The sequence below is a fragment of the Sceloporus undulatus genome, chromosome 5 (genome assembly GCF_019175285.1).
Source record: "Sceloporus undulatus isolate JIND9_A2432 ecotype Alabama chromosome 5, SceUnd_v1.1, whole genome shotgun sequence".
NCBI classification, from domain to species: domain Eukaryota; kingdom Metazoa; phylum Chordata; class Lepidosauria; order Squamata; family Phrynosomatidae; genus Sceloporus; species Sceloporus undulatus.
In genome coordinates, this window is record NC_056526.1 from 117879725 (window position 1) to 117891994 (window position 12270).

General features: G+C 39.8%; 1 protein-coding gene across 5 annotated transcripts in view; it reads left to right on the forward strand.

Moving 5' to 3' along the window:
• Window positions 1-12270, forward strand: part of LIMCH1 (LIM and calponin homology domains 1) — a 258524-nt gene that overhangs the window by 82704 nt on the left and 163550 nt on the right. The gene's annotated exons all lie outside the window — the stretch shown is intronic.

The following is a 12270-nucleotide window of genomic DNA, read 5'->3' on the forward strand; positions in this document are numbered from 1 at the left end:
CCCATGAACCTTCGCAGTCTGGCCTTCATTTCTTCTACACATTACATTTCTTCTGCGTACCCAAGTCTGCTGGTATCCCCACTTCTTTTGGGGAAGGGCTTTGTTGTTTCTTCATATGCTTTTTCTTTCTTTCTGTTGTACTTAAAATTATGCATCCTGACTAGAGATGTAAATATTTACTTAGGGGCAAAACAGACGGCTCTGAAGGGGCAGCATGATGCCGCTCCTGAGAAAGCTGGATTGGCCAGCTTCTGGCCAGCTTCCACCCCAAATAGGAGTGGGAAAAGTTAGCAATTAATAACTTCAAAGGTTTTCTCCTTGCCATGTAGAGGTATGAGTGTTTCTGATTATTTCCCCCTCTTTAGGGCATTTTGTAGGGGGGGGGGGATAATTAGGATGAAAACTTGGCTGTTGACACAAAAATTGTTTTTGCAGAACAATCAACATGTACAGAAAATGAGGATTTTACACATAAAGCACACTATTTTGAGCACCAAAAAGGTTACTTTTGCAGATGAAGCAGGCCTCAGTGTGTCAAGGCAACCTTTCCTATTTGCAAGTATTCTTTGAGTTCTTTATATCCCCCCACCTTCCCTTCCAGAACTAACTGGCTTTTCCACAATGGTTCTATCGCTTTTGCTTCTTCTGAGAGCCATCTGAGATGTAGAGATCAGCTTTGGTATGAATGTCATTGTCATTGTCCTTCCCCTCCTCCATCACAACTAACAGCACAACTTCTACATGGCACTGCACAGAGATTTCATTTGCTCCTTCTGAGCAGTTTAGGGCAGCAAGCAAAAGGAGGATGAAGGAGGGGAGAGCAAAAAGGAGACCTGGATAGGAAGTGTTCTCTTGTAACCATGGCACTGTGCTCCATGAATCTACTCTTTTAGGACTAATGCTACTTTGTGTTGAGAAGTTGTACGTTTCTGAGTGGCAGTGACAGAATTATCATTAGGACTGCACAGGACTGTGATTTGTGCATTTCAGACTCATGGGTCTGAGTCTTTCATTTTGCAAAATCTTACAGTCTGCTTCAGAACTGTCCTCCATTACTCCCATGGCCAATGATGAAGGCTGATAGCAATTGTAGTTCAGCAGCACTATAACCTCCCCATCCCTACTTAAAATGGGCAAAAGTCATATTGTAGCCAAACCCACTGCTGGTATGTTTCCTCAAAAGACCATTCTGAGGTTGAAAATGTTTCCCCAAGCCTGTTCAAGACCTTTTAAAGGACTGTTGCACAATCAAAAGCGGATTGTCACAAACTTCAAGTCACTTCCTATAATCTCTTGTCAATATTGTGCCAGTATGGCTCTGGATTAGGAATGAGAAACTAAAAATAAAATTATTTGGATTAGATTTAAGAACAAATGATATGTCCTTTACTTTCCCCTGTTATTTAATATCCCATACCAAGGATGCTTGGAAGAAGAAGAAGAAAAAGAAAACAAAGAAAGCCAAAACTACTGAATGACAGCTCTTACTGTAGTCTCATTTCTTTAATCTACTTACTCAGCATGAGCAATTGTCAAAATCTAAATGAAAGGACTATATTGTCAGTTATTGCATAGTTTGGTCAGTGGAAGGGTAGTTGTCATAGCAGGGGATTGCAGCTGAGAAGGGAAGGTTAGTACTTCTCTCTCCATGTGCTGATCACCATTTCCCCTAAAGACATTTAAGCATAGCAGATAGTTGCATGAGTTCCAATTGAAGTTTTCAGAAGCTTAATTCATGAGGAGGGGGATAGTTTTTGGTGAAAAAAATTGAGTTATGGAGAGATAAAGTAACCTGCCCTCCCTATATGCTCTGCCCCCAGATTCCCCCACCATGTGTTAATTAACAAGGTGTGAGAGAGGCCTGGAATATTTCCTTGTAAGAGTTTTTCCAAACTTAAAGAGGGGTTCTTTCTGTTGAGGAATATGAGAGACAGTAGAATTACTTAACTAAGGAGTATTCATAAGCAGCAGGTGAGCAATAACTAGTCCCACCCCTTCCCCACAGGATCTAGAAGAGAAATAAAAGAGGCATATAGTCATCTTTATAAAAACATACAAAATAAGCTTACTTACAGAATATTAAGTTTTCATAACATATATTGGTGAGAGGCTCATGTCCTCTTCAGACATGGAGAAAGAACGGCACACTACAGATGGAGGATAAACAAACTCCCAATAACTTCAGGCTAACTGATGCAGGAAAAGTTTTATTTTGAATTTAATTTATGAAGGTAAATGGTCATCAAAGAATGTGAACATTAATTGAAAGGGAATTCCTTAAATTTTGGAGTAGGATCCGAATGGGACTGGAAGATTAAGTAGGGGTGATTTTGTGGCCTTTGGCTGATTTTTCGATTGGTATACTGTCAAGTTTATGAATGTGATTTTTTTTAAAAATGCAGAAGTTATCTTTAAAGGTATGTGTGAATGAGAAAGGTTTTGTACAGAGAGAAAAAGAAATAATGGACTTTGCTTGTTGTTTGTTTGTTTGTTTTGTATTTGTCCCACACCATTGTAAATTATTTGTAATAAAAGAGAAACTTCTGATTTGGAATGATCAGAGGTTGAGAATATAAATTAATTCAAGAATTATTTTATTTGATATGATTTGGATGGTACAAGTGGACTGCCTTTATGCTGTGTGGTTTAAATAAATCTTGGCAAGGGTTCCCCCCCCCCCCACACACACAATTTGCACATCGAGGCCTAAATTAGACTATGAAAATTTTATGCAGTTTAGTGTCCTGTGGGGCTGGGCCTAGATTCTTTTAAGCGACTAGGGTAATGGAGTACAGTATATATTTCTGATCTGTATGCTAGTTATATCTGGATGTCACTTAAAACATTTTCTATGAACACGTTCCGTTTGATGTTGGAGCCAATTCCTATCAAATTAATTCTATGACCTGAACACATGTTCTAAGGCCAATTTGGATTTATTCAGAAAGCTATCCCCAAGATTTTTTCTCTTTTGTTATCTGCCCACACACTTTTGTTGTTATAGCATTCTTGCACATTGCTAGCTGAGAAGAGAGAGGGCCCTTTACTGCCTACATTCAGCGCCTAGTTTCTTACTTGATCAAAGTAACCTGGCAAATGTCCATATGCAAGCCTACCATGCTCACATATTTTGTAGCTCATTTAAAGCCTGAGCTTTTTAATATGAAGAGAAATGGTTTCCCTGAAGTTGCCAGCCACAGATGCTGGCCGAACATCAGGAATAAACTCTTCTAGAACATGGCCACATAGCCCGATAAACCCACAAAAAATTATAGAAATGGTTACGCTTTAGCTCTTTTGGAGTGCATCCCAACATAGCACTGAGCAGAATGGGAGTCCTAGTAATTCATTGCAGTAGATCATAAATATCTGATTTTGAAAAATAAATAATCCTGACCTTTAAAAAAACACAATTCTACTGGAATTGAAACTTGTTACTGAGCACAAAGCAGCAACATAAACAGAAATTAAGGGAAAACAAATCCTCCTTAAAAATAAAGTGTAAAATTATCCTTTGTGTATCTTTGCATTGACACTCCATTTCAGAATTACTGCTTGCGGTCCCATCCCCACTTGCGCGTTGCATAATGGATGAGTCTGTGCTGACAGAGGCAGCAGGTGTTCTAACAATAATAATAAAAAAGAGCAGATGATTGTTTGAACCAGCCATCTCCTCACTCCATGCCTTGCAAACAAAACCTTCCCTGTATCTAAACCAGCAGGAGGAAATAAAAGCAGTGGAGCAATTGCCATTTTACAGCATTGCAAATAATTTTGACTGGATGCGCCAGAAATAAATCGGTGTGTCTTTCTCTGCCTTGTTATGTAGAAATGGATTAGTGATTCCATTTTCTCCAGAAATGCATCATTAGCCATAGATAGGTGCAAAAGGAGGACCAAATAAAAAAATTACACCCAATTATTGCCTTGATTCTAAAATGGTCATCCCTGGGGAGAAATCCACTGGAAGGTAATTGCTTTAAGGCTTGTTTCCCCCCCGAAAGATGTTGATAACCTGCTGTGTACATGAGTACAACACTGAAAACATAAATGCTGAAAATGATGTTAACAAGATTCCAGACACAGCATGGCTGTGGTTGCAAAATGAATGGCAAAATTAGGTTGTTACATGGGTTTACCCTAAGGACCAGTTTATATGCTCCTGTCCACAAGTGCTGTTGAGCATGGTTATATGGTAATATGAGTTATGCATACAATTACCCCTGTCTCTTTCAGTGGGAAGAACTGGACAAATGTGTGAACTCCATGTGTGTATCAGTGGTTTTGGCAACTGGTCATATAATTCTTCTCTCACTATACTTCCATGATTCCCTTTCATTGAGTTGTGGCTAAGCACTAGGAAAAATGAACATTTTGAGACTAAATGTGGGGAAATCTCAGAACAGTTTACTGTGACCCCTTTCCTTGTTAACCTTCTATTAGCAGGAAGATCTATTATTATTATTATTATTATTATTATTGTAGTTTTGAATGCTGAAGGATTTTAAAATAAGGGCTTTTAAGAGTGTTTTGCAATGTTTAAATGGTATTGTTTTTAACTGTTCTTTTTCATTTTAACAGTATGTTTTAAATTATTTTTGTTGCTGTTAGTAGTTTTATTCTATTTTAATGTTGATTCCCCCCCTCCTCTATTTTTTAACTATGTTGTATTTATTTTAATTTGTAAGCTCCTTGAGTCCCAGTTTTAGGGAAAGGGAAGGTATAAAGAAAGATGATGATGGTGATAATAGTTTTAATTTTAAAAATCACACTACATGTATGCCTCTATACAGTGGACCCTTGTTATACGCTGGGGTTTGGTTCCAAGATCCCCCGTGGATAACAAAATCAGTGGATGCTCAAGTCCCATTAAATATAATGATATAGCAAAATGGTATTCCTTATAAAAATTGAAAAATCAAGGTTTGATATTTGAAATTTATACTTTTTTTTGAACATTTTCAAATCGTGGATGCTTGAATCCGTATATTAAAAAAGTGTATAAGAAGGGCCAACTGTATTTCCTGTCGTTTTCTGTTGATATTGTTGTTGGTGATTTAAGGGAACATTAGCATTTATGTTAAGTTTATGGCCTGGCTTTTAACCTGAATTAAAGGTATTTGTACCTTTGCACATGTCAGGCAGTCCTCTGCAGTGTAAAGGAATATAGAGTTAGTGAGTATAAAGTCAGTGTGAGAAATGTGCTCTGAAAATGGAAAAATCTGGAAAACACTAACATATGGGTTTGTATGCAGAAGACTCTTGACTATATTGAGGGCTAGACTGCTAATGCTACATTGCATTTGCATAGTTCCCCCACCCCACTTTTACTAATCTTGTTCCTTGGTTACTATTTGTACCCTTCTTATTTGCACCCTTTTCTCTGTTTGCACCAGACATACCAAACACAATCTCTCTCCTTAGTGTGTCATTTTCAATTGTGGATGAGTGTGATCTGCCTATTATACGCTTAGCTGTACAGATTTAGAGCTCTGTGAAGTACGAGGTGTCCTATTCTTTCACTGATGCAGGGAAACAAAGCAAGGCACGAATAAGCTTTGTGGGGCTCTGGGATGCCCTCGTATCCATTATAGGTTAATGGATGCATGCAAGTTAACGTCAGATCTGCTTAAAATGAATGTGCAGAGGCATGCATATATTCCTCATTGGAATGGGGCCATAGTTCAGTTGTCGGACACATGCTTTGCATATAGAAGGTCCCAGGTTTAATCCCTGGAATCTCCAGTTAAAAAGGATCAGGTATCAACTAATGGGAAGGATGTCTGTCTGAAACTGTGCAAACACCTTGCAAATTAAATCCAGCACTTGGGAAATTTCCCTTTTTGGTTTGTAACTCCCACAACTCCCAGCCAGGCTAGCCATGCTGGTGGGGAGTTTCTGGGAACTGCAGTCCAAAGAATGACTAATCTGCTGCTTACTTTGTTTTTATTGTATACTGATTAGTATTATTTTAGAGATATTTTAATCATGTAATGTTGTTTTACATTGGATGACGCTTGGCAGGTTTTTATTCTTTTTGTTATTACTGTTTTATTTGACCCTTACTCTGGAACTTATCGCAGACATTTTTCTCTCTGTTCTGGACATGGGCAGGGAACACACGTGACTGAGAGAAAATGGAGTTTATTGCATGCTAAACTGTCGGCAAGGTGTCCCCATGCCATCACCAACCCTAACCTGTCCCCTAGATTCCGGCAGAGCAAGAAAGTTTTCCAGCTGAGCAAAATTCATGCGTCTCAGCCCGGCTTGGTGATGGGTTAGGGTTGGCAATGGCATGGGGACACCTTGCCGACAGCTTAGCATGCAATAAACTCTGTTTTCACTCGGCCATGTGCGTCCCCTGCTCATGCCCAGAACGGAGACAAATGTGTGTGCAATAAGTTCCTATATAAAGCACTGTGCAAACTTTACAGCACTCTATAAATAAATAAATAAATAAATAAATAAATAAAATTATAGTTTCTGAATCAATGGGCTGGTTAGACAGACTGGCCAGGTTTAACACAGCTTCTGATGCAAACCCTCCATCTCACTCAAGTCAGCGGCCATTTGCGTTCTTGTACTGATTATCATCAATCAATATGGAACCCATAGTAGTTATGATGGATGCACTGCAGAGCACTACCCACTATTCTGTGAAGTTATTTGCAATTATGCATTTCAAGAGCAACTGTCAGCTACACAGTAAGTTCATATCTGACATGTTTTGAAAACATGGCTGTATATGTTGTTTGCCTAAAATTTCTCTCTCCTCCCCCCTCTCTCTCCCAGGCCCAAATTCCATGTCAAATCTGTGAAAAGAAAAAAATGTACAAGGAAGGAAATTCATATAACTTCTCTTATTCTCCCATTTTTTTGTAGGCCTTGTGAGTCATATGAGGGAAAAGACATTAAAGTGTAATCAGAATCACTTGACATGTTATTTATGCACTTTTAAAAAAAGCTTTTTAAGATTTAAAGCTGCTTTCTTTTCTCCAACATTTAATAGCAGCCATAAAGTCTAGAAACTTGCTTTTATTTAAAGGCCACAAGCTAGCCAGCCTTCCTGACTGCCTCCTTGCCTTGCTTGTTAGATGTTCTTTGGATCCTCCACTGCTACTGAGTGGACAGACACCTCATGCTAACAGTAGGGTGAAGCACCTGCTCCGTGTATTGAACCATATGTGACTCACACACCTTTAGAAGTTATGTGGGCGAGGAGCTAGGAAAGTTTATTTTTCCTGTTGTGGCACAGTGACTTTTGAATCCTTTCCCCTCAGGAAGGCTAGTTTGCCTCTGAGCTTGATGCCTTGCAAATTTTTTATTTTATTTTATTTTATTTGTTTCACCTTCTTAGTTGCTGTGTTTTAAAGCATGACATTAATTTACACCTAGCTCATACTGCTGCTTTATTTTTATTTGTATATCTTGTGAGTTTTTAAAAAAACAAATGCTGTGTTTTAAGTTATCAATGAACTATTCATCTGCTTCATACAGCAGGATAGTGTGTTTTTTAAAACAACAACAACAACAACAACACACAAAAGCCCACACCATAGAATACAACAGAACATTGATATTGGCTGAGTCTAAACACTGCTTCAGTCGTCAGTTTCACACAGTGCCCTATCTTTAAACTATAAAATAAACTATAAAATAGCCTGACTTTAAACTATAAAATAGTCATACAAGTCAGCTGTCTGACAGCATTTAACTTGTGTAAATCAATGAATTTGGAAAACACAACAATCCTGTTTGTTTCTAAGTCCTAACCTATATGTTCAGCTCTACCCTCCACCCCATTGAGATCTGCATGGTGTCTTCCTATTTCAGCATGGCAGTGGTGGGGAGCGACACACAGACTCCAGTTTAGACATTATAAACATGGATGGATACACTTCCCCCTTCCAAAAATGAGCAAATGCTTTCTTCTTTCTGCCTACCTACTTCAACTATACAGAGTGAACTCTGAGAGCTAAATTACTTGATAAGTCAAAGGCACACTATGCAGCTGAGACTTCTCTTCATGTGTGAGTATGATCCACAGCAGGACACCCTCTCTTTCCCTGTTAACTCATTTTCCTAGATTTGCCTACTTCCATTGCCTGCTTGCTAAAAAAGAAAAATTGATGCCAGTGAAGCTAAGAAAGTGAAAGGAGGAGAAGGCTGGAGGTACTATTTGCTCCATATTAGAAGACAAACCACAATGGTTTCTGATAGATCACATACAGTGTTTGCGGTAATGATGATTTATATACAAACATTAGTTTCTCTGTTTCAAATTTTCACTCTTTAGCCAATGTGTGGAACAGCTGTGGAGACCAAAAGAGGGTTTACTTGTTAATGTGAAATAATAGCATATCTCATCTACTTCTTAATTTTTATTTTTACTTTGATCAGATGACTTACTTTTTGCCAATACTTCTCTGTGGTCTGACATTGTGGTAAATACAACCAAATGCTTAAAGCTATGATCATGGCAATCCACAAAACACGTCTTCCCGTTCACTCCTGTTGAAGTAACTAGAAAAATTACTGGACATATAACTTGGAAGCTACATTCCTGAGCAAGAGGCCTATGGATTTTAGCCTCCAAGTCTTTAGAATAATCTCTGCAGCTATTTTAGTTTTGCTTTAGCAGTCTTAACGAAAGAGTTTTTGCTTCAGGCCCCCATGCATATGTTTTGACTATTTTTCTCTAAGCAGAGCAGTATGAAAACTATTTAGTGCAAATAAACAACTAAATGGATGCTTTGTCAACCACAATCCCTGCATCCTTTTAAAGATAAATGATCTCTTTATGGCTGTGTTTCACATAATGCACCCCTAATACACTGCGGGAAATAAATGCCCCTCTTTGCTCGCTATCCATCACACATAAAACCAAATAATCACATCAAGGAGCAAGCCAGGGTCTCATTAAGTTTTGGCATTGCCCAGCTGGTTGGCTTCTGAAATATTGTGGAAAAGGAAAAAATTCACCTGGGGATAGCATCTGTTTCATTATTTGTAACCTTTTGCTCCCCCTCTTTTTAACTGTAAGCTGTTTTGACACCTGGGGCTTGTTAGCCTAATGCAGTGATCATGTCAAGCTTCGGTAATATGAACTGATGCGTGCTGAAAACAATTGTGTAATATGGCTTTGTTTTGTGGTCATGCAACAGCCGCTTTTGGCAGTAATCTGCCAATTTACATACGAGCGTGTATTCTATTGCCTATACTCCTACACCCACCTGCATGTAATAATAATAATAATAATAATAATAATAATAATAGGTTTTATTTATATACCGCCCAATCACTGGGAATCCGAGCGGTTTACAACAGAGGGGATAATAGACGGTTCCCTGCCCTCTGGCTTACAGTCTAAAAAGACACGACACAAAAGGAGAAGGGAATGGTGAGGGGGGGAAGGAGATCAGGTCCAGCATTCTTCTCTCCCTCTGAGGCCTGGACCAAGGCAGATGGACTGGAGGGAGGGCTCTTTTTCTTAATCGAGGCCAGGCTCGATGGCGTTGGGCATGTCCTCTCACTCCTTCCCAGGCCAGAAGATGACAGTTGGAAGGAGGGAGGGGAGGGCTCTTCCTTTTCAGGCTCAATGGCATGGGCCTGTCCATTCACTCCTTCCCAGGCCAGAAGATGACAGTTGGAAGGAGGGAGGGGAGGGCTCTTCCTTTTCAGGCTCAATGGCATGGGCCTGTCCATTCACTCCTTCCCAGGCCAGAAGATGACAGTTGGAAGGAGGGAGGGGAGGGCTCTTCCTTTTCAGGCTCAATGGCATGGGCCTGTCCATTCACTCCTTCCCAGGCCAGAAGATGACAGTTGGAAGGAGGGAGGGGAGGGCTCTTCCTTTTCAGGCTCAATGGCATGGGCCTGTCCATTCACTCCTTCCCAGGCCAGAAGATGACAGTTGGAAGGAGGGAGGGGAGGGCTCTTCCTTTTCAGGCTCAATGGCATGGGCCTGTCCATTCACTCCTTCCCAGGCCAGAAGATGACAGTTGGAAGGAGGGAGGGGAGGGCTCTTCCTTTTCAGGCTCAATGGCATGGGCCTGTCCATTCACTCCTTCCCAGGCCAGAAGATGACAGTTGGAAGGAGGGAGGGGAGGGCTCTTCCTTTTCAGGCTCAATGGCATGGGCCTGTCCATTCACTCCTTCCCAGGCCAGAAGATGACAGTTGGAAGGAGGGAGGGGAGGGCTCTTCCTTTTCAGGCTCAATGGCATGGGCCTGTCCATTCACTCCTTCCCAGGCCAGAAGATGACAGTTGGAAGGAGGGAGGGGAGGGCTCTTCCTTTTCAGGCTCAATGGCATGGGCCTGTCCTTTCACTCCTTCCCAGGCCAGAAGATGACAGTTGGAAGGAGGGAGGGAAGGGCTCTTCCTCTTCAGGCTCAATGGCCTGAAGAGTTTATATGTATGTTTGTACATGTGTAGATGTTTATACATGTAAATATAAGTATATGCTTGTACATACATAAGTTGGGGGGAGAGACAATGTAGATTTGGTTTTTCTGGGATTTGTTCTTTATGATAATCACTGGTTTTTCAAAAACATGTTTAGTCATTTAAATAGGGTATACAGTTTGCAAAAAATAACTTAAATATATAGCAAGATCTCTGGAGCTTTATTTGGCTTAACCACTAGGGGAAAACAGTTATTATAGAAGCCTGGGTCCAGATAGCTCCAAGTTACCCTGTCATCAACAGTCCTGCTCAGGTCCTGCAAACTGGGGGTTGTGATTACCTTGATTGAGTGTATCCACCTGTAATGCAGTCTTCCTCTTTTCCTACTGCCTTCCTAGAGTAATTTCATCTAATGTATCCAAAGTACAATAGCCCAAGCTTAATCATTTTGGCTTTTAGGGAAAGATCCTGTGCATTTTTTAAGGAAAGACATTTCTTGCTGGATTGTCAAGTTGAAGTCTCCTGTTTTCCCCCCCTCATTGATGCAAATTATTGAATCATGTCGAGCTCTGCCTCTACCCCCATTTCTGTACCCCAAAAATAGCAGCCTATATTGGCGAGTAGAATAAGGTGCATTGGTGTTAGAGCAGAGAGTGTAACTTGCTGTGTGCTAGTATTTGAAGTTGGAGATGAGGATGGAATGGGTGGTGGTGGTAGACATTGGAAGAGAGAAGTTGAATGACAGCTAGTTAAGTCACTAGTACTTACGCCACATTCTAATTGGGTTGCAAGATGGGATGTGAAGCATTTATTGGGGCATAGTGGGGCATTTAAACATTAAATTAAGGAACTTAACCTTGTTGGAAGTGAATGTGGTAGTCCTGCCCCTTAACCAACAGATAATGCAGCTCCAGAGAGGTGCTGTTGCACTAGACATTTCTTATCCAACAGATAAAAGGGGCTTGATGAGGTTTTCAAGTGGCAATAACTTTGCTTTGAAAAGGTATCCTTCTACCTGCTATCATAGGATTCACGTAGAGAGTGATAATTATGATGTCATATTTGTATAAAATGGTGGATCTTGATCCATCTGCTTGTGGGAGGATTTGCTTCTCCAACCTGGCTCACTCCTACACTTTAATAATAATAAAAAAAAGTGCATTTTAAAAACAACAACAACAACAAGATTTGTTCAGAAATAGGCCTTCCTGGTGTGTGTTTGTTAGTAACACTTTGTATTATGTTATTACCGTATATGCTCAACTATAAGTCGACCTCATGTATAAGTCGAGGGCAAGTTTTGGGGCCAAAATTATGGATTTTGCTATGACCCATGGATAAGTTGAGGGTAAAACTTAGGGGCATTTAGCAAAGGATCTAAAGGATGAAGCAAAGGAAAACAATGTCAAAGAACTTGCAAAATTCCAGCAGACATAATTATTTGTGCTTACTTTTAAAGCTGGATAGATGAGAGAATAGAGGGGGTCAGTGCTTCCAGGACAGATTATACTCTTGCTTTTCACCAGAGGATGAATCCTTTTAAATAAGAATTGAGATACAGTACTTACATTGACCCATGGATAAGTCGACTCAGGTTTTTTGGGTCAATTTTTTTACCTAAATTTCTAGACTTAAACATGAGTATATACAGTATATAAATAATTTTGATATAGATAGCCCTTTGTATATTGAATCAACATAAAAACTCCAAAACGGAACCTCTTTTAGTTTCTTGTGCAGCCTAAATGCCAAACAGCCCCCTGTGACATACAGTAAGTTCTCATAGTGCAAGATCCTGATTCATTAGTTGCATAAAATAAAGAAACATCAACATAATGGAGATTTTACATAATAAAAGGCATAAAGACAG